At 45.7% G+C, this 23017-nt stretch overlaps 1 protein-coding gene across 5 annotated transcripts in view; it reads right to left on the reverse strand.

The window, feature by feature from the left end:
* Positions 1–23017, reverse strand: part of TIAM1 (TIAM Rac1 associated GEF 1) — a 189141-nt gene that overhangs the window by 150686 nt on the left and 15438 nt on the right. For 4 of the 5 annotated variants that reach the window (XM_074814198.1, XM_074814193.1, XM_074814194.1 and 1 more), the window contains one exon: positions 2710–3048. The gene's annotated coding sequence lies outside the window, so the exon portion shown is untranslated. Of the gene's footprint in view, positions 1–2537; positions 2639–2709; positions 3049–23017 lie in introns of all 5 variants that reach the window. The other variant, XM_074814195.1, reaches the window with a different exon arrangement.

Below are 23017 nucleotides of genomic sequence, written 5' to 3' on the forward strand. Positions count from 1 at the left end.
GGGGCGGATGGGAACAGCACCACTTTGTACAGATTGCACTTGACAAGTCACATCAGCCGGGTGCAGCCTCAACCAATACCCCCCCTCCCTCCGCAAATCCTGACCTCTGCTACTCAGAGGTCTCTGACTTGGGGATGCCAGAGGGCAAGAAATCCCGCTTCTGTGCAACAAGACATTGTTAAAGGGAAAATTCTTTGGGTCTTTTTTTCTAAATCTTTGACAAGGAGATCTGTGTGTGTATGGCCCACAGCAGAAATAATCCTACGCCTACCAAAATCAAACAGGAATTTACTGACCAGCTCTCACGCACTGCAGGGACTGAGCCAAAGCCTAGAAACTTGCACTGGCTGTCCCATGACAATGTAACACCTTTTCTATTTTAGTTTCTCTTAAGTACATAAGAGGAAAAAAAAAATTAGTAAAAAATGTGTTTAACTAATAACTGGAAACTTTCTGTTAAACTAATCAAAGCACTACACTTGGGTAGGGGCGTGCTACGGCTTCCTAGGATGCAGTAACCAACCAAACATAACCCACCATCGGCTCCTGGCAGGATCAGCTGCTCAGCTGCAACAGCACGCATCTGTTAGCACTGGCAATTTACAACTGGAAAGTATTAGGGAGGGCTGATTAATTGCTACAATATGAAATTTCCACGCCTTCATTTTACATTAGCAGCTTCGCAGTTAGCAAAAACCCTAGGGAAAACTAGAAAAGGAGGGGGATGGGGGGCAGAAGAACGCAGCCCCTCTCAGATATGTCAGGGGCCAGGAGCATCCTCAGAGGATGCTCCCTTTTCAGCAGGGCTTCAGCTTTTGTCAGAAACAAACAAGGCCTCCACACTTTCAGGCTGAGCAGAAACCACCACAGGTGGGAGCTGAGACAGCAACATCCTCCAGAGCCCCTCTCCGCTATGGGGGGAGGCTGGCAGGGCTGCTGCCCTGGGGATGTGCAACACAGCGGAGGGACCACAGTGGCCACAAGATGGATGGAGGCAACACCATCCATTCTCCTTCCCCACCTCCCTCCTCTTCTTTCCCCCCAAAAGGAAGGGTGAGGGTTATGCAGCGACTCCAAGGCTGCAAACCTCTTGCTTCGCACCCCCCTCTCACCCAGACCCTGATGCCACATGTAGGGACCAACCACCTTAAGAAGTGGAGACAGTCAAGAGCCACCTTCACCTTACCAGAGTGCAGGAGCAGGCCCAAGCACACGCACCTGAATGGGCATGGGGACCAGTGACAGCCATGGGAAAATCCCAAATCCTCCATCAGAGGGCAAGCTCACCACTGGCCCAAAGCACAGGGACGCACTGCACAGAGACGCTGGTGTCACAGGCTTCCCGCCGAGATGATCGGGTCCAACCCATCAGCACAGAGGCAATTTGCACCTGCTGCCAAAGCACAAAGTAGGAGACCCTACTGCATCTTGCTCCCTGGATGGAGCAAAGCAAGATGACGGCTTTGTTGCCGCCTCCCCTGCATCCCTTCCTCTCCCCTCCACACACAGGCAGCGGGCTTATTTCCAACATGCTTTGCAATAAAAACTCAGACGAACAAAAGAACAAAAACTCTCGCCCCCTCCCTCTGGAGGAGAGGGGAAGATTCAGAGTTCGGTCTGCCACTCCGCTGCTAGCTGGCGCTGCCGCTGCTAGTGCCACGCAGGCCGCCGAGCGCCGGGTAATTTCACACGCCATATGTGCGGTAATCAGGAAGCGCCGAGAGCACAGGGCTGGAGGAGCAGCCACCGCCTGCAAATCAGCAGTGCTATGGGGAGGGAGAAGCGGCAAAACAACATCCACAAGTAATCTGTCACATGCAGTCTTTCCAAGGTGCCATAACGCCCCGGACATGCTCCCAGTCCAATATGAAAGGCACATGGACAGAGGGCGCACTTCAGCATCACCCACCTGCATGTGAAACACGGCTGGTGGCAATAAACCCAGAATGCAGCATCCACTCCCACCACCACGTGGCCCACAGGCAGGGGTTTGGGGGGCCAGCATCCCATGCAGTGACAGGCAAGGTCAGGGCAGCAGACCCAAGGGCGTTGCACAGATGGCTGGTTGCGTGTCATGTACCCGGCTGAGCCCGGCAGCTCTGCCCCGTCCCTCCAACCTACAGCCGTACCCCTGGGATCTCTGCCTCCGGCTGGAAACACACTGGCATGTTTCCGAGACTGCCACTGATGGGGACCCACACCAGGCAGGAGAAGGGCAGAGTGCAGACAGAACAGCCCTTGGCAGGGGCCAGTGATGCACACACCAGGTGCAAGAGACGAGCATCCTCTTGCCTGGGAGGACAAACCCGCTCCTTGCAAGGAGTTCCACCGGTGAGAATACAGCATTGCCAAGCTTCAGGCATCAAAACCTTGAGGTCTACTTCACACCTGGGGTTTTCCATGGGGTTTTTTTTGTCATTTTGGGATTTTTTTAATAGCTACTGGGTCCATGTGACAAATTTTAAGCAAGCGAGACTCAAATCCTCATAATTGAAGAGGCACAGAAATGGGGGGGACATGACATGACAGATACCTACACACTTAAAACGTAAAAACCTAAGAGGTAGAACAGCACAGAAGTTCTTGTCCCAGAAGTAGCAAAGATTTATTGTTTTCTTTCTTGGAAACTCTTCAGTCACTGAAGAGAGAAAAAAAAGAAAAAAAAAAAGAAGTTTTAAACACATGGTCTGACACACCATTTGTACTCACCTTGGCAAGATCTCTTGTTTTTCAAAGGTCTAATAGCTTCTAGGTGAATGTAGCAGCTCCGGAAAGAAAGTTTGACAGTACTATCTGCAGTGAGATACCTTGAAAGCAGAGGGTCTGAGTTTTTCTCTGTGTAGTCCCATTAACAGATTTTGGCCTTCACAGTTCCTCTAGTTGGCTTCTTCTTAGCAGAAGGGTCTGGAGACAAGTCACGAGGCAGCTCTGGGGCAAACACAAGAAGCCTCTCCGGGGAGCTGGGTCCGGCAATCTGAGGTGCAGGGCTGATGCACCAAATGGCTGCACCCCAGGTTGGGCCTCGCTGTCAGGTACCAGCACGCACCCCTGCACAAAGAACAAACACAGAGCTGACAAGTGCAGCCTTCAGCTACTGTGCGGTGTTTTGCTTGTGTTTTATGTAACCATTTATGACTGTTATTCAATTATGAAGGAGAGCTTACCATGGAAACTGCAAGGAGGTATTTTGTTTAAGATACAGAGCACACTTTTCAAGTAAGAGCTGTTCATCTCTAATATGCAAACATCTGAACTGCATTCAAGGTTTCACATTTAGATGTGTTTCCCAGAAGACGGCCAGTCCTACTTGAAGGCTATGCACCACACGGCACAATTTAAAACAAATAATTTTTAAATTTTTCCTTCCTGAAGCTAAAAAGCTAGGTGAAACAAAGGAATGGATCCGCTTCTTTATGTGGCCATTATAGGGTTCGGCAGGAAATGCCATTTTCCACTGAGGCCCCACAGGACTGTAGTGGCTTAGCAGGCTGCCAGCCTACATCAGCCCCCCAAACTGCTAAGTCTCAGGGACCGGTCCCAATCCTGTATAGCCCCCAGTCAGGTGGTAAGTGACCTAGTAATCCAATTAGGCAGCAATACAGGCTGTCTAAAGAAATAAAATAAAAGGAAACAGGGAAGGGAAAAGTAATGGGAAAGAAATTATGCCTAAAGCAAAGCATATTCTCATTACTCCTCTAATCTGCAGCTGCAAGCAGGAGCTTAGCTGGGACAACAAGCTATGTAGAGCCCAGCTCTCTCCCCAGCCTGGAAACCCCCCATCACCAAACATGAGCTACTTGCTGGGTGTAAGGAAGAGCAGGCAGCAAAGAGACAGTCCTCTCTAGCCAGCCTAGTCAGTAAAGCTTGGCATGATTTCTCCAACCTGTTCTAGCTATTTAAAGCACTTCTCTGGCTTTTGTAGCACTGCATTCAGCCATCGCCACGTATTCTGTGCATTATCCAGAAAATCATGTGGCTGCAAAGGGACAGGGAAGGGACACCAAGATTATTTCTTCTGAACACAGCTGGGTGGCAGAGGCTGCTCCTGCAAGCACTTCGAGGTGCCCATCCCCAGCTGCCCAACACACCAGGTGCCCAACTCCAAAGAGTATCCCACACTTTTCAGAGGATGTCCCACATCTAGCACAAACGTGAACAAGCACATGAGAAACCACCTGTTCAGCTTTAAAGGTCAGAACCCCTGAGAAGAGAAGTGCAACCCAATTTTGCAAGGCACTGTGAAAAACACTACAACTGCAAAAAGGGGATTTCTGCTTAAAACAAATGTTTAAACTGCTGGTGGTTTTTGCACACCTAAGAAATGAGCACAGCCAAAGTTTTAAACACACATTTTAGGCAACCTCCTAGCTGAGCTCTGGCTTCCGCTGGGCCATGAGATAATTACAAACTCAAACACAGAGCAAGAGATCTCAGTCACCGATGGATTTGTTTGTGGGTGTGAAAGCTCAGAAGCATGAAAACTATCACATCAGCTTCCATGCTGGAGGCCCAAACAACAGCATTATCTGGGGTTTTGGAGAACAACAAAATGAAAGAAAAAATGCCTTATAAATGCCATTGCTCTGGAAAATTAGCATTTTTAATAGGAAAGTAAACATAAGGCTTGTTTTATATGATGATAACTATCAGCATGTCAGGGTTTTTTTATGGTTTCTCCATTATCATAACAAAAGCGTGCTGAGCATCTTGGTTGAACTGCAGGAGTTAAAAATGCATAACATTCTGACTTCTTAGAGATAATTTTGCAAACAAGAAGTGATGAGGATGCACTTCTACCACTGATTTCTTTTATGAATAACTTTAACAGCACTTTACATCTGCAGAGAAATCCAGTTTTTTTATCAAGATAGCCCTGCAATCCAAGATCAAAGTTTGAAAGCAAGATAGGTTAAGGAGTTGGGCATCCATCTCTGGCTTAGAAAAATCCTTCTCCTGAATAGTATCATAAAGGACTCGCTTTTGCTGTGTATTCTGTGCCGCGACACTGCACAGCACCATCTATCAATGAAAAGATGCCTCTTGGTAGCCATTCACCATGCTACCAAAGTCTTGGCTGAGTGTGGCCAGGCCCTGTTTTGAGACAGAGCAGCGCCTGCACTCATCCAGCTCCTACACCAGGGGCTCCTCTGGACCAGAAGAGACCCAGTGGCAGTCAAATTGCCCTCCTCAGCCGAAGCCAGACATGGAGCAGCTGAAGCCCATGCCTGCCCAGCCACAGACAGGTTTTCCACCCCAACGATGCCCAGCACAGGGTACAGCTCCTGGAGGCTCTTCCGTGCCCCATCACGAGGGGCTGCTCAGCAGAAGCAGAGACAGCGCCAGCCTCCCACACAGCGGGGAGCACAGGCCCCAGCACACAGGGTGGCCCCAAAACGTGCTTCCACGTGTCCCCCGCTGTAGGCAGTAGCAGGCAGGGAGGGATGAGGAGCGTGAGACCCTAGCAAGCAAGTCTCCAACACTGCTGGTTCGTCCAAGCCGCCGGGCAGTGTTCATGCCGTTGGCTACACTGGTCTAGGGAGCAACCAATTTTGCAGCGAACAAAATATTTTTCTACCCTCTCCACAGACGATTAGCGACACAAGCCTGAAACGTCAAAAAACGACTCTTAATTACCGAAGTCAGCACTTAATGACTCCAATTACATTTCCACTGATTTCTGAAAATTGGATTCTCCACTACACTTGCTGTGTTTAAATTAGTTTCTTACCTCATTCACGGCAATTATACTTTGACAAACCAAACCAAAATACAGTTGAGATTAAAACTTAAAAATAGTGGGGATTTAGGAATAAAAATTTTCTTAAGCCTACCGCCATCCACATTTTTCATTGCCCTCCCTTCAGGGCAGAGGAATGCAGAGGGTTAAAAGATGAGAGAGATGCAAAGGACAGTATTTTGTGAAAAAGCTGTAGAAAGTGTTTTAGTAGTAGGAAACAGTGTTTTCGTTCTGTGATAGAAACTCACTGTCTTCTCCCCCAGTACCACAGAAATTAGCTTCTCTTTTTACCCTAAAAACCAACAGAAGTTACTCTTCTCAAACTCACCATCACCAGTACCGCAGAGGACTCCAGCAATGAGCAGATTTAGATGTGCATTTATCATGAGGGAATACCTTTCTCACAACTAACAGCTCTCTGTATCTAACCTGCATGCTGAGACCCCAGTATCTAGACCTACCACCAAAATATGTTTATGGAATAAGCATGGCTTCTGCAGGATGCAGTTGCACCTATGTGGGGATGCCTACCCTTCATTAGGGAATTATTTTCAAGTTCCTGTTCATAATTAGTATTAGAAATGGAAAAGGACAGGAGAGTAGGAAGCATATTTCAAGAAACTAAGCAACCAATGGAAAGAACGCATAAAAACATAGTATTTTAGGGAAAAGTATTAACTTCATATGATACAGAGAAAGCAGTGATTTCTCCAAAGAGGATTCCCTCCATACATTTTTCTCCCAAAAGAGGGACGAAAACCCGCTAACAGCTCCTAATCCAAAGCACATACCCTTACATAGCAGCAGCCTGGCAATAGCCACAGGAGTTGTCAAGTATCCACAGTAACTATGGCAAAGCCAAGGTGCCCGTGCCAGCACTGCAGGCAGGACGGCAGCCCAGGCGATACAGTCACAGGACTGTGTCTCAGCACCTGGACAAATTAATCCTAATCCCTGCAGGACCAGAGCCATTTCAGGAGCCAGCTACCTGGCACAGCATCTCAAAGGACAGGCAGGCTTTACACTGGCTGGGAGGTTAGTACACTGAGAAACCAAGCCAGCCCCAAAGTTAGCTGACAGTAAATTGAAAAGAAGTCTTCAGGTTTCTGAAGGATTTCAATCGCCCCAAAGGAGCAATGACAACAAGTTCGAAGCAGTCTGTACCAATGTGGTGTGCCATCCTTTAGTTCCTTATGGCAAAGCAGTAAGGCAACACAAAGCCCCCACCTGCTCTCTACAACTAGAGAGGAATACAAAGCAAACCATCTGTATGTGTTCAATGTGTAGAGTGTTAATTCAAGAGGCAAGAGGACACAGATTTACAGGGTCACAGTTTCACTTTGGTATAGGGATATAATATGCCACTGTCACAGCTACTTCTTGCAATAATACCTTTTCATTATGTTTGTTTCTGCTTTGTTTTTATTCTCATCTTTCACGGATACCCATTACTCAGCAGTGGTTGTTGGATTTTATGTTCACATATGGTTTAAAGAGGTGGCTGTTTAATGTTCCCTATATGTAAATAACTACATGCTGTTCCAGTCCCTGCTGTGCAAGTGGAGGAATGATTAGATTATAAATCTCAAATACAGAAATATGTCAAGTTGGTTTTCATCTACAAATCTGTTAGAGCTTACTCTGGGTTACATTTTCTATCTTTCCTTTTACCCATGAATTCCCACTGCTTTTAATGAGCACATAAAGCAATCAGCAACAGGCAAAAATAGCCCAAAAAGCAGGACTCCAGGGGAGCAGCCAGTAGCCCAGGTACAGCCCCTTCGTAGGCATCCCTCTGCCTGAAGGCAAGGCTCCTCACCACTGCTGGTGCAAAGCTGAATCTGACGTGGCAATGCCAAGAGGGCCCACGTGCTGAGGATGCCTGGGGAACCCCCCATGGCACAGCAGAGAGCAGGGAGCCTGGGGAAAGGCCATGGGGGATAATATGGCTACCCCTGCTGCCACCCATGCCAGTACCCCACACAAGCAGGAGCCACCGCACAGGGAGCTGGCTTCACCACCAGCAAAAAGCAACCATGGGACAACACATGCAAAGAGCAGTTCAGCACAGCATGGCAAGACACAGGAGGGGCAAACACCTGCATTTCAAATGATTCTGCTTTTACTCTATTTGTGGCATAACCCTAGTGCTGCTACTAGAAGCAAACACGTTTTTCAGTGTAATTTATCATCTTTTTAATATGGCTGACTATTCATTTCAAATCAAAGCTCCCATGCCAAGCACATTAAAACCGTTTTTATTTTCAAAAGTGAACGCCATGAGAGCCAGAAGCCGCATTAACATAACCACTAACATTTCCAGCTTGCTCAGTATCAGAAACCAGCACATAGAATAATCTTTTGAACTTTCCAAGGTAGAGAAACACTCTTCAAGTAAATAAAGATACATAATTCATTGTTCAGCCAGTCTCCCTTCGTTGCTGAGCCACGACAGACAGCAGGAAACGTTCCTGCTCCCTACACCCCCAGCCCCGATACTCCCAGGCCTTTCAGTGCAAGGGAAGAAAGGCAGAAAGCTCACGCCAGCTATCGAGCAAGCAGCCTATAGCTGCAGATAAATGGGCAGCAGACCTTTCATCGCAAGAACTCCCAGACAGCCCACGCTGCAAGCCACTGTTTGCCTGACAAAAAACTGGGCCTGTACTGCAGAAGATGGAAAGCCTTAATAAACTATGATGTACCTCTGACAGCAAGCAGGAAACGTGGCAGGCAGCAGCAGCAGCAGGTTTTTTTTGGTTAAAACCCCCATCTCATCCTCAGAGGGTGAGCACACAACTGGCTGCTGTGCGTGGGCATGGGGCAGTGAGCAGTGGTCGCTGCCAGCTCAATCCGGCAGCAAAATTGCCCCAGTGTATCAGTACTGTCACAAATAGGCACAAGCCCCCTCCGCCCCCGCCCCCAGCAACCACCTGCCTCGGGGTAGGCGGCTGTAGAAATCAAGCAAGCAAGCAAACAAACAAGCAAAACCAGGAAAAGCCTGGGAAGACAGAAATTAAGACAGTAATCAAGAAGCCAGGAAGGAAGGAAAAATCTTTGGCCTGTGGAAGCAGGCAGTAGATAGCCTGAAACTGGATATTAATTCAATTTATACAAATGTAGTCCAAACTATCAAGTTTGGGCATAGTCTTTCTGTAGTTAGGAGACATCAGAGTGACTGCAAAAGCTATGGGATTCAAAAGATGCTCCAAATCAACACTGCAGTATGAGGATGGGAAGAACCCCAAACCTGCTCAGGTTTGCCTTCTTCCATCCCCATCCCACCCCCATACTCTCTCGGTATACTAATGAGGAATCCCTGCCCAAATCCAGTCCCAGTAACTGATTTCTGCTGACCTAAAATTATCCTGCAGCTCTAACAACAGATGATGGATCTCATTTCCTACCCTAGCAGCCTCTGTCGTGTGGTGTTGCTCTGCATATTAATGATCCTTAATGACACCTAAAAGCATCTGCAAAGTCTCAAGTATGGATTTTACCACTTAGTCCCATGTTCAGCAGACAGAAGCCATAAAGAGCCAACGAAGGTAAAGTATATTTAAGGATCAAAACCAAGAAAGGAAAGCATTCATTAAGACATTCTCTTACTCTTGTGGAAAGGGGCATTAAGATGATTTGTCTCCTTGACCAGTGGCAACAGATGAGTAAGATGATGAGTAATATTAGCCTGAAAGGGACCTTTTAAAAATAAATACATATTTTTCAAGTTGGCAGAGAATAAGCCTATTTGGTGGAAGCAGGAAAAAAGAAAAAAAAAAGGTCAAGGGAGTGAAAGAAAAGAGCTGCCCACTTGCCCATGACATTGTCAGCTACGGACAGTGATGGAAGATTAGTCCTTAGGAATATAAATCACCTCCAGTCAGGGCTCCTGGAATTCAGCGCTTCCCGTGACTGCTGAAGAGGCACTGTCAGCTGATCCTTATTTCTCAAGTTTGGGATGATGACTGGGGTGGGATAAGGCTGAAAAGAAGGGTTAATTAAACAAAGAAGCAAATAGGCAAGAGCCTTTAGAAATTGATTAGACAATGAAAGTAAATGACTTGGCAAAACAACCTTGATTTCACTGCCAGAGTTATAAAAACATCTAAGAGACAGAGTGCTGTTTTAATGATTGATATTCTCACTGTATGTTCCACAGAAATGATAAGTACTGGGACATTTATTGGGGTAAATGAAATCACAACCGAGCCACCTCCTTTCCTACTCTGTGAAAGGAGAAAAAGCTGTCATGGATCTCTTCATCCAGAAACCAAAGCACCACCAAGGACTTAGGAAAATGATCATGTTGCCAAAATAAGGCTCAAAAAAATATATTCATCAAGCTCATGTGGCATTTGTTGTCTCCTTGCTTGGAGGAACAGTGCATCAACATTCAGATAGGTGACCAAAACCAGAAACCCACCTTCCCTCTGCATTTCTGCTTTATAGCTAGACTCCACATTTTCCACTGTCCCATGCAGATCTATTTCTGTTTGTTTGGGAAGTCATATGGCCAGGGGAAGGCCCAGATCCTTGAGAAAAAAGTATATGTAAAACATAGATCATGCCTATGTTACTCATCCGATGGTTATTTAATGCTTTTTTGTAACACTCTGGTAAAGAGGCTTCAGTCCAATTTCATAACACCGAAGTCTTGAATCATCGTGCTCATGAGGTCAGAACTACAATTGGTATAAATTTACTTACCACCACCATAAATCCCAGCATCGTAATGCTGAAATATTCCAGCCATCAGAGCAGCGATGTTGCAGACTGCCCTGCATTTTTAACCTCAGTTGTACATAATTGTTAATCACTGACCCATTCTCCAGCAGCCCTTGGCAGGAGCGGGTTGCTAAGAGACCCGTTTTTGCTCCAGATACTTTTTAAAGCTAGTTTAGAAATGGCCAAAAGTCAACAAAGTGAGCATTGAGACTACTGTGGATAGATCTGAGGTGGAGGCGCAAGCATAGGAAGCAAGTGAGACTAACCTGCACCTCTACCAAAAGCATAATAATACTCAGTGTCACTTTGCTACATATGAAAACCCCTCAAAGAAGCCTTGCTGCAGCCCCAATACACCTCCTGACCTGCAATATTAATTGCCTGCTGCTTCTGAACAAACTCCCGTGCAGTTGCCACCACAAAAAGACAGAGATGAGGAGCCAGACCTCCATGCTTGCTCTGCTGGGGAGTCGCGTCTGGGAGGCGTAAGGGCTGCAACCCAGCACGGCCGAGAGCAGGCATCCCGCCATGCCCACCTACCAGCCCCACAGAGGTGTTGAGCCCAAACATCTGCAGCTCAAACAGAGCCCACTGGTGACAGGCACCTGAAGGACCACGCCGAACAAGAACAGCCTTCAGAAACCCATGCAGGGTTTTATTAGGGAAAACCATGCTGTTCTTTGAAAGCTAATGGGAATATAATTACTCTCCCAGCCAGGAGCGCAGGGACTTTCTATAGACCTATGATTAGAAATAATCAGGTAGAATTAATCATGCAGAGGGTAGAAATCGTCCAGCCTATATTTCTGCATCCGTGTCGCCCCCCAGCCTTCCCTTCCCAGCTCCTCTGTCAGCAGGTACACTGGCATCCACAACCTGCTGGCACGCACCTGTGGGCCTGACGAGCGGCACATCAGGCAGCCAAATTATTTCTGCTGCTCCCTTCAACAGGCTGGGGCTCTCGTGCCCACGAGGCTGCTGCGCTCCTTGGGATTTGCAGGGAGGGACCTCATAACTCTGGGACTTTTATCCTTCTGGCCAACTATGTTGGGTGGGACATGGATGGCACAGGGACGGCTGTGAATGCTGCCCTATCTCTATTTTCTCCTCCCTTTTTTCTCCCTTTTCTCTTTTTTGAAAAAACACCCTGAAAAAGAGGAGCAACACTTAACTGTGTTATGTCATCTCAGAGAAACAGGTCCTTCTCATCTTTATATGCATGTATCACCATCTCATTAACAACCACTATGGTATGTCATTATTAGTTACAGAAACTTGATTTTTGTTCTGTAGAAACCAGTGGTTAAAATGTTACCAAGTTAAATAGAAGCAAGATTGAGCAACAACATTAATTGTCAAGAAGGAACAGGAAAAGTTGCAGGATTTGGGAGGAACATGTAGACAGGAAAGCTCTGCAGTTCTGCTTTTTCTGCCTTCTTTTTAAATAGAACCTACTAGTGTAGGTTATAGTAGTGACAGTAGTTACTAGTGTAACTAGTGTAGATTAGACCTTTATGATCAGGTTCACAAAGCAGCTGAGCAATTTAGTAAGAGAGGCTGTGGCTATATACCAGACTGGATACTCAAGTAGCTGAACATGTCTTGTTTTATTCTTTTCAGACAGACTGTGTATCAGTTCAATACATTTATGCAAACACGCCTTCTTTTTTTTCTTTAAACCTTCAAGAAAACTTTAAGAACAGCCCAGCCCAACAGGTACTGGGGTAAATACACACAAAAACAGTAAAAGCTTCCAGCTTGTGCCACTTTTATACCATCAGAAATCTTCTTTTCACGAAAAGTAGCCTGGGCTACACCACCAATGTTTTAGGAATAACAGAGATGGGTTAAAGAACAATGTAAACTATGTTTTACAAAGAGGGAGAGAAAGATTTGGGCAACCAGATGATTGCCAGGGACAACACGTGGCAAAAAAACAGAGGTATGAGGACCAAGAGGGCAACAGAGTAAAACAGAGGGACCCTGAGCAAAGCACCCACCCAGTGGAGCTGGCGGGCATTGCCCAGTGGGGCTCTGGCCAGACACACAACAGGGCAAGAGGACAGAAATGGGGCTCCCCATCACGGAGTCTTCCCCTGACTAGCATCCCTCCCTCTTGCTGGGTGGGCTAGGCAATGGGGAGATCAATGGGCAAGTCCTATGACTTGGCCCCATCTTCACCATAGATGAATTTTTACCCCCTGCCCTGAGCACCAGCTGAAGCCCACAGGCAGCGGCGTCTAGTGCATCAACCTATGCCACCGCATTCACCTGCACACTCCACAAACACTAGGCGTTTGTTTCACTGAGACTCTGTTTTATAACCTTGTGAAAGAAATGCTATGAAATTATTAGCTTGGAAAAGAAATGATTAAGCATGAAGCAGTCATACAAAACCAGGGGGCCCCGTGAGTAATTTGACCACTTCCGTTTAGACTATTTTTTGATGGTTTGTTATAAAGGACTTACAATGTTAACCCAGCTTGCCTTCACTGCTGCTCTCAGGGTCTGAGCGAGCTGTTTATTGCACTTGGTGATACTAAAACGAGTTATGCAGCATAAAGCTTTGTCACTGCCTTGTCAGTCACTCCAAGCAACACGATACCATCACCTCCAGCTGACCCCTGGAAGTTAAGTATTGTTTCATGAAAAAATACTGAAGCTTGTTGATGGCAATCTGCCCTCCAGACAGACAGACCTTGCGCAACACTCGACCTGCATCCAAAGCCAAGGCATCACCCAGCGGGATTGCTAACTGGAGATAAATACCCACAGCACATGGGAAGGTGATGAGCCAGAAACACAAAACCAGTGACTTCAGGACGGCTGCTGGGATTAAACAGTAACATTTCCACCGGTTCTGCAGAGGAAGAGCTAGAGACAACCCAGAGTAGGAAACTTTGCCAAATAAAACTGCTAGAAGCTGGATTGCTCACTGTTCACTTTAGCAAGCAAAGCTTCTAGGAAAAGAAAACAAACCCCTTTCAGTCTTAGAAGTGCCTGGAGTACAAAACCTGGACTCAGCTCTGTACCCTGCCTGTCCCTGAGAATAAAAAGGATCAGGCAGGGAGAGCAGAAGGACAGTGCAATATGCGTGTGCACGCAGGCATCAAACAGGCGCTGCTGCTCAGGAGCCAGGAGACAGACGGCAGAAATAATTTTAGGCCCACTAGCCTCTGCAGAACAATAACAAAAGAAAAAAGGAACTGTAAAGAGCTCCAAAATGCAAAACACTTCTGGGAGGAAGAGAGCTATTCAAGTAGCACCTGATAAATGTTGCAGTTGTTAAATGATTGATGCCCGCAGGTATCAAGCAACCAGCCTCTTGCCAAAAGCAGAGGTGACAGCTGAGATCACTAGAAGTTTTGCCTGTACGGAGACCTGAGGACTAAGCCTAAAAGTTTCAATGAACTCCATGATCCCTAAAGAAAGAAGGAAAAAAAAAAAAAAAGACAGAAAAAGAGGCAACCAGAGCTGATCTGCAAAGTGCTCTACTCCATTGGACAGAAAGCAAATCCAACCATGCATAAAATATGACAATATGCATTTGGAATCAAATTCCTACTTCATCAGACCTATTAAAACCAACCGTCAAGGGAAGCCTCAACCTACAAAACATGAGCAAGCACCAGGCGATTGAGTGTGTCAGGGGGCTTGGGGAAGCAGAGGAGGCAGACAGGAGCAGCCACAAGAGAGAGTGGAAAATGAAGAGGAGTGCACAACACCACTTCCACAGCACTTCAGAGACAGAGATGCATGCTACTTCAAGTGTCTCGGGTCAGTCAAAGCCCACATTGTTGCCAGAGGTGACAACTCCTTCTTCCACCTGCACCCTGCATGCTGGGCCCTGCCTTCCGCAGTCCTGGATACTTCTGCACCCACACAACTCAGTGTGTGCAGGTGGAAGGGAACTCTTGGTGAAAATCCACACTACCAAGAGTGGTTTCAACCAGACTGGCTCCCTGAACACCTCACCACATGGTCACTAGCATTTTCCTTGTCCTCTCCCTTATGCCGGCCTCCCCAGGATGCCAGGGGATGGAAATCCTCCTCCTTCTCCTCCCACCCCATGTCACAGGGCTGCAAATGGGGCAGAGCTCACGCAGCGACCGAATCGCTTCTGGTAAAGCAGCCTCACGTTTCCAGAGAGCCATTAATCCATCACCCTTCAGCTCTAAAATTCATACAAATGATTTTATTCATAATTAATTAAGGCGTCTAAATGTGGAAATTAAATTACCATTTACAGAGTAAAACGAGGTAGCACAGAAAAACCTAGATAGCAGCAACAGCTCTCTCCTCTGCATGAATCAGGATGACATGTGGGGGTGGGAGCTATCTGGCAGTAGCTTTAGGTCATAATACAGATTTCAGCATCTTTGAAAAGCTGCTCAGGCCCAGTCACAAGAGACCTTTAAGTCTGAGGTGCCAAATTAATCCCAAAACTCAGTTGCCCCTCAACTCTGCTCCCAGTAATCCCCTGGACTCTTGTGTTAGGAGCACATTTGCAGGACACCTAAAAACCCAGCATTTCTTTTATTGCTTGGCTCCTCTGCTGGAAAACAAGCTGTTTGAAGCACAAAAAGAGCTGCTCCTCGTCATACGTATTTAGACTCACCTTTCCATTCAAATCATGCTGCAGCAAAAGAGAGAACATACAGGGAAACAGATGGCCCTGCACTGAACACAAAGCATAATTCACTTGAGGGGCTGAGAGTCAGGGAGGGAGATGGGATGAGCAAGCTGCAGATCAACACCACTGTTGAATTCAGCCTTGTATTTACAGCAGGGCTCTGTAATGCATCCTATGGCCACGAACATTTTCTCCTTAACTTAGAAGGGAAAGATTCTGGAAAGTTTTTTCATCTTGTTTTAATGGCAAAGCAGCATCTGAATCAGAGATGAAGTTGATGATGACCGTTTCAAAGGCCCCGAGAGCCCACCAATGCAGTTAGCATCAGAATCCATTATGAGAGTTTTTCCCTTATATTCAGCTACTGGTTTGCCAGTTGCCAAGAGATATTTAGGCTGAGACGATGATAGGAAGATGGTCTGTATACAGTTACTCAAAGATACCAGGAAACAGACGTGTCCTGAGACATTAACATACTCAGCCAGGCAGCCCAGATTGCAGAAAGGGTAATAGCCCTGTTGAAATTAAGCAAAGAAGAAAAGGTTAATATACATGACCTTTCTGATTCTGTGCAGCCAAAAATAACAATCCACAAACTACAGGAAAGTTTTAGGGCTAGCTTTCACCCCCCGCTCCGAGCGCCCTCATGTCTCGCTGAAGTCAGCAGGGACCCAGTTGACACCTGTGCTAACAGCATGCACAACTTTTCCTTACAGAGAGAACAGGGGGAGGCTCCTCACAGTACCCCACAGAAGCCTTTCAGGATCAGTTCTTCACTTGGCAAGAGAAAAACCGCCAAGCCAAGTAACAGCACAGGCATGTTTGTTGCTGAAAAAGCAGGCTCTGAAAAGATCGAGAATGTGGATAGCAGGAACAAGAAGAACTGCTCCGTCTGGTCTCTCTTCCTTGTGCACCCATTTCCATGAACCCACTGTCTTTGTGAATCCAAACAACTGATAAGTCCCCTTCTGCCGCTGACGCATGAAGCGTGCGAAACCTCAATTAAGGATCCATGTCTCGCAGGCTGTCGTAATTCATGCCTGTAGGACGCCAGGTCAATTCCTGATGGGTAGCTGCTCCATAAACACAGTTCAGAGGTTAGCGTTTCTGAAATGCCTATGGACACACATGCAGAGGTATATAACTGAGTGCCAAAAGAAATGGAATAGTCAGTTTTCAAAACCCGCAGTTTGTTTCTTGCAACATATCCATTAGGTATAATGAACACAGTTACTTTTTCCATTTCAGTTCAGGCTATTCCACATTGCATCTGATAGTTTAAGTCCTGCAAAGGCCAAGGCATGTGCTTGGCTTTACATGTTTATGCATGGTCTATATTTACACACCATGAGTGTGTGAGTTAAGCAGATGCCCAAATCTCAGCAGGACTGCAGTTGGTATTTCAGTGCCATACCCAAAGGAGCTTATCTCTGTATCTCCAGTATGATGTGGCTCCAGTGAGCTTCGTGTCCACAGTGGAGCTGCATGAAGCTCTTGTTTTTCAGTTGGAATGATCTACGTAATTTTACACGAGAGATGGCTCAAAGTGATGCCACCATCAAGATGCTATAAAATAAGGAGATGAGTGTGAAAAGTGAACAACTGAGGTGTACCTCAAAAGGCGTACCGCATACAAATGCCACTGCAACACTGAGGAAAGCAAAAAGCCCCTCTAAAGCCCCCTCTATTATTATTTGTACACATACCTCCTCTTGAAGACCCAAGAGTTGCAGTCATATCCCAGGTCCCCACATTGCACACACACAGACCCCAGCCCCCATCTCCAGAGAACCACTGTAGGCAAGTGCTGTCCCCCAGCCACGCTGGCAGATCCCCACTGCAGCAGGGCCAGGGCATGCCTCCCAAGCAGTCTTCTTGCAAGGACTGCCTCAGCTTCTTCCTTAGTCTCTTCCTCAGCCAGGGACACCAAACCAGCCTGCTTGGTGAGGTATCTGCCTGCCCAGGGTATCTGCCTGCTCCCAGGAGGCAGCGTGAAAGAAAGGAGGTGTTTCCATACTCCCTTGCCAACGCAGCTCTTTCTGCAAACACTGTTTTGTGAAGCCTGGTTTAAAAAAGATCCCACTCCTGCAGAACACATCCTCACCTCCCATTCCCGGTGGGCAAACCTAACAACATAATGGGACTACTTACAAACACAGCCACATATGGACATGCCATACAGTCCTCAGACCTGTCATGGCACAGTGTAAGCCTTTGAGAGGTGCAAGTAGTAAGTGACACACAGAACACCCATATTCTGTTTGCACATTTGTTGTTTCATTTAATACCAGATAATCCCAACCACGTGGGCTCCCATTTGCTCAGAGACCCACTGAGCTCCCTGTTCAGTCTGAATGCAGCAATAGTGCTGCCATCCTAATTTCTGCCCTGAGCAGGTCCTCCAGAAGGAAGGGGGCTGCAGCAGAGCTGCCTGCCTTCCAACTTGGAAAGCCAAAACCTAAGACAGTCCACCATTTCCAAGCAGCACATACACAAACTGCTCAAGCAGGAAAAAGCCAATTTCCTCATCAGTACTGCTTTTGTTAGTGATAGGACCCAAAGCAGCAAAAACACCCTCACCAAACCAAGAGCACATAACACATCATAAATACCACTCTTCAGCTGGGGATTGAGTGCTTTTCTTCCTAATGAGACTTTCCAAACCAGAGCAGACAATGACCACAAAACATTTACAAAGAATAATATTGGAAATTGCCAATTAGGTATAGTATATAAAAAAAGCTTCAAAGAAGAAAAAAGAACTTCAACAAAGACACTACTTAATTTTACCCAGCTACAGACAGTACTTATTTAAGGGAAAACATTTTGCTGGAAAACATGTTCGTTTTAATTATATAACTCTGACTTCACACACAAACAAATCCAAGCTATGGAAAATGCCGGACCTAGGCTTTAAAATGGCAACAGTTGAGCCAAAGAGAAGACTATGCTACATAATTAATGTTTCTTTGCAATCTAAAAGGTATTTACCATTTGGTTTTACTCACAGGAAATAAATGCTGTTGCAAAGTGATATAATACACTGTTTCAGCATAAAATCTGCCTCTGCCCTGTCCTCATTACTCCCTGGAAAAAATCTGTGTGTGCACATGAACAGAAAAGAAGAGGATAACCTCATAAAGGCAGAGGTGCTGCCTCTTCTTCCCTTCCCAGGCCAAGGACCACCTCTCTCCAGGAGCACCCACGAGGGGCCACACTGCCCCTCACTCCCTGTGGAAGTGCTGCCTACCACCCTTCCTGCCAGGGCACCCAGGGGGTGGCTGGGGGCAGCAGCAATGCTGTGGCTGGTCCAGGCCATGCCGCCTGTCACAGAGGTACACGGGGCTGCCTTGGATGGCTTTTGGACACCCGGCTTGGGTCAGCTGCCCATTCCCACAGGGACCGGCAAAGCCAACACAGCTGCTCGTGGTGTGGCAGTGGGCAACCAAAGGTCACACCAATGCACCAGGAAAAAAAGACTGGAAAACATTGTTACCTCCAGTGCAGAAAACTGTCCTCAAGTATAAAAACTTTCTATTTCATCTCCATTTCTATACAGTTGAAGCATCCCAGACTGCCCGAGGTTACCAGCACAAACATCAAACGTACAGAGCCGTATTAAACACGTCAGCAGCTGACCCAGTCAGATCTCTAAAAGCAATGCCAGCGCTGGCAGAGTAAGTCGCTAACCCAACTACGAGCACCAGGATCCAAGGGAATTGGACGCAAAGGAAAAAAGAAAAATGAGATAGATATACAGATAGTTAAGAGGAAAGCTCACCAGGCAATTAAAAAGAAAAGAACAACATAAAACTGTACATCAGAAGAGGAATCATCATCCAGGCTATTCCATTCCATTAATTTTTTAGCTGTGCTACTCATTCAAGTCAAATATCACATAGAGAATTTATACTTTTAGTCTTTTGAAGCAAACCTTCCATAAAAAGTAAAACCGACCTGACAGCAATTCATCCACAGTGGAAAAAGAAAGGGATTCCCTTTCACGCATAGCAAATTCAGTGGCAAAACTATAAATATGGCAAACCGGTTTCAACAATACACCTGATTTGAAAGCAGCTCAGAAGCCAAGGCTTAAAACAAGCCATTATAGTCAAATACTTCTGCAGTGAAGTGTTCAGAGGTAGTGTTTGGGGGTTTTTACATACTTATTTATTTTTTCTCCCCAGTTTGTGACACTTGTATCAGAAGTTTGATCTAAACCCCAAAGGGGAAAATACCAGTAGAGGCCCTGTTTAAGCTGCAGAAGGAGATTTTCGGACCCCTCCATCAGACATCAGTCCCAGCCACAGAGCCAGACTGCTTCTCTCGGGAAGAAGCTGAAAGCTTCTTCTGTCAGTGACACGCTCACACGAGCTCTCCTTGCTTTAAGACTTAGGTGTTAGTACTGATCTTCTTGCTCATAGTGCAGGAATTTAATAGTTAGAAGGACAACCTTACCTCTAGCCCAACAAAGATTTGACATGAAGCACAGCCCAAATTCCCCCAGCATCTAAATCATTTCTAAAGGGAATTCCCACAGCCAAAGAAAGGAGAGCAATAGCAATTCTGTAAATCCACAAGAGAAATGCCAAATAGAGCAACAACAACCCATCAAAGATATGTCCTGCTATTTCTGTTCAAACTACTTTTATAAAGAAAAAGGAAAAAAGCAAACCGCTGCTTAAAATATTCTTTGGAGGTTACATAAGGGATGTTTAAAAAAAAAACCCTATTAATTCTTTGCTAAAAGGAAATGTCCTGAACGAAGCTCACAGGAAGAAAAAAAAATAAACTCATTAGACAATTGCATATCATTTACTTAAGACCAGTCTTCAGGCAGGGTTTCCCCTGAACTTCTGAGTGTTCAATTCTTCTGCTCTTAACACTGAATAAAATAAATAAATAAAATTGAATACTGTACACATGAGTAACTCCTGTCTTAAAGTATTTATGAAAGGCTATTATCATTACCTGAGACATGGGTCATCCGCAGTGTGAAGACATTCAGATCCACAGCACAAGTGGCAAGGACTAGTAAGAATAAGCATCAGAAATCTTCTCTGATACCTGGATCACTCCTAACTGCTGGTAGGTGTCAAAGCTACCAGGCATCAAAGAAGGGTTCAAACAGTCACAGCAGGCTGGTTTGACTGCAGGTTTCAGAGAGAAGTTTGCTCCCAAATGTTACCCTGTATTAAAGCATCCACACAAGTTAGATCAGCACAATTAAAACTAGCCAGAACAATCCTATTACAGCTAGGCTGGCTAGTTTCTCACACAGACAAGCTTAAATTCATGCTTAATTAGCTATTTTAAGATAGCTCAGTAGTGTCTTTCCAAGACCAGATTTCCAGAACTGAAGGGACCACCAGCTGCATTTTCAAAAGACAGCAGGGAAAAAAAACAAAAACCATTTCCTTCTGTAGAAGAGGCCCCACGAAGCCCACAGGGCAGACAGACTCTCGTCTGCACGAAACCCCCTGTACAGCCATGGGGCCATGCAAACCCACATCAGCTGCAGGCCAGGCAAGAGGCTGCCTTTGGTCTCCTGTGCCCTTGCTGGGGCTGGCTGTGACACCTGGAGCAGCAGCCGCATTCCAGGTACCACTAGAAGTTTCACTCACCATGGCAGGTAACAAAAATACTCAGTATAAGCAGCTGACTCCCTTATTCTCATTACAGAGTATAATAGTGATCTTGCAGCCTCTGCCAGGGTCATTACCTAGTACCACAAGCAGTGAAACTGAACCACCGGGCAGCATCATCTTGTGATCCTCAGAACTTAGTGGTTAGACTTTGATTTATTTCATTTATTAGTGTTTTCTTTATGTCACAGGAGCTATTTTACATTAAATGCTTCAGCACACTGGGCCTTCAGGTCACCAGCCTGACACCACTTTAACACAAATAAATACTGAGAGTATGCCAGGTTATATTCACCTCCAAAAAAACAACTAAAGAGACTACTTGAACAAAAGTAGCAGCAGGTTTACTTTAGGCATCTGGAGTTGAAGCAGGTATTACAACTCAAGTACAAAGAGAGTCATAAGTGGCAGCAGGACTCTGATAACAAGACAAGGAGATTAAAACAGACCCAAACATCAGAACAAACCTTTGAGGAATCTGAAGGGAGAAACCCAGGGTCTGACAATCACTTTGAGATCACTGAAGCTTTAGCTATGTAGATAGATGGGTATGCATCAGTGTTTAAATTCTCTTGAGGATTTCTACAAGTTTTATCTTATTCTATAAAAACAAGTTACACAAAACTACTCTGCTTTTGAATGTTTTCTCTGCAACAAAGGCTACAGGTACTTCAGTCTCCTCTGGCAATGCTGCACACTTTCAGCCCCTGGAATGTAGAACATTTTTAAGTTAAATGAGAATGGGAAATTCAACATTTTAGTCTCGGCAGGAAAAACAGTATTTCAAATACAGAAAACATTGGCACAGGTTAACAAAAGACAAATTGACTCAATTTCTTCCAAAGCTTAGAGGGTAGAAATGATGTTCCACCAAGCACTACGGAAGCAATTTTAAAGGAAAGCATCCACTGATGAGTGACACTGCTATACCTAACTTGACAGACAAGATTTAAGGCTAGATTAAGTTTTGTTGGCAAGCTGGAGGAACTCCATCGATATCAACTGTCCTACCCACTTACGTGAAGCCAGGACTTGTTTTATGGCACCGCACAACATGACCTCAGGTTTGAGCTTGTATTAGCTAGGAACAGCGTGTCCCACTGAAGCATTAAAGTCTATGGACTCAGCCAAATCTTCCATCTCAGTATGCCACCAAGTCAAACCAGCAACAATTATCGTCCCAGTCTCGAAATATGCAATAGCATGTGCAAGAAATATGTTCCACTTGATCTAGGAGACAGATCAGATCCCGGCACTTCTTAATTCCTTCAGAAATGCAGTCACCTTTAATGCGTAAAAAAAGAGGCCATTCCAGCAGCAATTAGCTGTCAACACTTGGTGAGAGAGATGAAAAAACTATCAATTTTCTTCAACGGGTATCTAGAGATTGGGAGGGAACATTCACCAAGAATCCCTGGAAGAAAAGCAATTAGTAGACGGCATACAGTGCCAGTGGAAGAAGAGAGCACCTCCTGTTAAGACAAGACTGGAAATGGCACAGTAGTGAATTACAGCAAAAAACATCCCTCCGTCAACAAAACCTGTCCTGTATGTGTTGGTGCTTTCTTCTTACTGTTGTCACCCGATGCAACCAGCAAGCAGCAGGTCAGGGCACCCCACAGCCTTGCCAAAGCCCAGCACGCATGATGCTGCACCCATGCTCCAGGGACACTCCTGGGCATTCCGCACCCTTAACCCACAGGATGGAAGGGTGAGAAGCAAGTGACGTTTCTCAACACGTTATCTTCAAATTTCATGCTGGTCAAAATTCATCAGGCAAGAATTTAGTGGCCAGATACTGCTACGGATCAGAGATTCATTTACTCGCCACAGTCAACTACAGAGAAGAAGAAAACAACAACACCACACACACACACAATTGCCTCTCCTTTCCTGTATTTCTGGCATCTTCCTATTTTGTGACGTTTGTGACACCACCAAGCAAAGGGAAAGCCCAAAGCATCCTGCAAACAAAAGAAGAAAAGCTGGTCTTTTACGGGGATAAAAGAACAAGGTACAGTACCTGTCTCTGAAGTACAAACAGGTTCAGACACCTTCTCTTAGAAAGATAAAGAGTGTTTCACATACAATTCCTCCCACCATCTCAAGGAGACTTTAAAGTACTGGGGGAAGGAAGGAAGGATGTCCCGAGAGAAGATTGTACATTTGCATCAGACACTTTGATGATATAAACACTTCTGTGTACTCACATTTATTAAAGGGATGATTATGACTACCATGCATGAGTGAAAACAAACAGGCCTCACCAAACACAGCACA

Source organism: Strix aluco, chromosome 2 (genome assembly GCF_031877795.1).
Source record: "Strix aluco isolate bStrAlu1 chromosome 2, bStrAlu1.hap1, whole genome shotgun sequence".
NCBI classification, from domain to species: domain Eukaryota; kingdom Metazoa; phylum Chordata; class Aves; order Strigiformes; family Strigidae; genus Strix; species Strix aluco.